The sequence below is a fragment of the Monodelphis domestica genome, chromosome 1 (assembly GCF_027887165.1).
Source record: "Monodelphis domestica isolate mMonDom1 chromosome 1, mMonDom1.pri, whole genome shotgun sequence".
Classification (NCBI taxonomy): Eukaryota; Metazoa; Chordata; class Mammalia; order Didelphimorphia; family Didelphidae; genus Monodelphis; species Monodelphis domestica.
Genome location: NC_077227.1, coordinates 102,597,086 through 102,598,649, shown reverse-complemented (window position 1 = coordinate 102,598,649; position 1,564 = coordinate 102,597,086). Strand labels below are relative to the sequence as shown.

The following is a 1,564-nucleotide window of genomic DNA, read 5'->3' as shown; positions in this document are numbered from 1 at the left end:
AGGTCCTGCTGTGAAGGAAGCTGCATTTCGACTTAGGGATCTAAAGTTCCCTCTCCTCTGGCCCTCTTCACCTCACCCTCTACCCTTTCTCCCCCTATGGCCCACTCTCTCCTTTCTCACAAGTATTCATCCTAAGGAATCCTCTAGTCATAAAATAAAGCTCTGAGCTGATTTGTAGGCCATTAAAGGGCTACGTGCAGACTGGCTAAAACCAGATCCAAGCACCAAATAGTGGAGCTGAGGCTTGTGAAAGCTCAGTTATAAGAAGAGGAGTAGAAGGGAAACGTTAATAAAGGGCACGCTGATGAACTGAGGTTAAATACTTTCATATTTCTGAGCTAACCAGGAACTTCCCTGAATTCTCATTAAAAAAAAAAACCCTCTGTAATCTGATGTTTTACCTCATTAAATGCTATGAATTGCGAAACAGAGAAAGGGACTGAACTGGAAAATGGCACCTGGCATAGGTCATTGGACTGTTCTCCTTGTCCTTAGACAGTCTTTTGCTGTCTAGTTGCTGTTCTTACAGAGAGCTTGATAGAGTGATGGAAAGGTCTGGCAAGGTCTGAAGGGAAGGTTGCTTCACTGGAGTCCCATAAGAGATCTGGGTCATTTTGTCTTCTTTTTCTTCAAAAGTCTGGCTTCTCATTTTGTTCTCTGGGGCACCGGCTGAACAGTTCATGAGGCCAGTCCTTGGGGCCGGGGCTCTTTGGGTTCTGAGGAAAAGGTTCTGTTCTAAGACAGCTCTCCCTGGCCAATTCAGTCAGGCTCCAAGGATCTACAATCATGTATGACAATGAGGACAATTATGATGGTGATCACTTTGATAATGTGGAAGAAGATGAGGGCCTACATGACTTGGAGAACTCCAAGGACGAGGGCCAAGAGAACATAGAGATCATTCCCTCTGGGGAATAGCAGCAAGCAAAAACCAGAAGATGATGACTATCCCCATATGACCAAATATGAGCAAGTCTGGGTCCTGGGCACCTGGGGCTGCAGATAGTGATATGTTCTCCTGTGATGGAGGAGCTGGAAGGGGAGACAGATCCACTGCTCAACACCATGAAAGAACTCAAGACTGGAAAAATCCCCATTATCATGGGTATCTATCTGCCAGATGGGAGCTAGAAAGACTGGGGCCTGGACATGCTCATCATCACTGACTAAGCAAATGAGCCCCAGCTGTGACAAGGAAATCACTTTAAAAGACTGATATATATTAATTTAGGTAGCCAAGGAATTCAGCTATGTAATTCCTAAATGAAAACTCAAATCAGCAGTCAACCTTTTATGGAGTTTTTAATTACAAACAGGAGGAAGAAAGGTATGAGAGAGAGAGAGAGAGAGAGAGAGAGAGAGAGAGAGAGAGAGAGAGAGAGAGAGAGAGAAAGGGGAGAGAAGGGAATAGGGCTTAAATAACCCCTCTATTTAGGCTGGGCCAAAAGGCCCAAGCCCTTAGATAGCTGAGGCAAAGAAAAGAGATCAGTCCCTATCACTCATGTGACCAAAATGGAGAAACAGTCTCAGGGGCCTCCACCTCCAGCTTCCTTCAGACCACCTT

General features: G+C 45.3%; 1 pseudogene; it reads left to right on the top strand.

Annotated features, from left to right (window-relative positions):
* The first annotated feature begins 786 nt into the window (after window positions 1-786).
* On the top strand, window positions 787-1,170 carry LOC100027686 (DNA-directed RNA polymerases I, II, and III subunit RPABC2-like; annotated as a pseudogene).
* The last annotated feature ends 394 nt before the right edge of the window (window positions 1,171-1,564 follow it).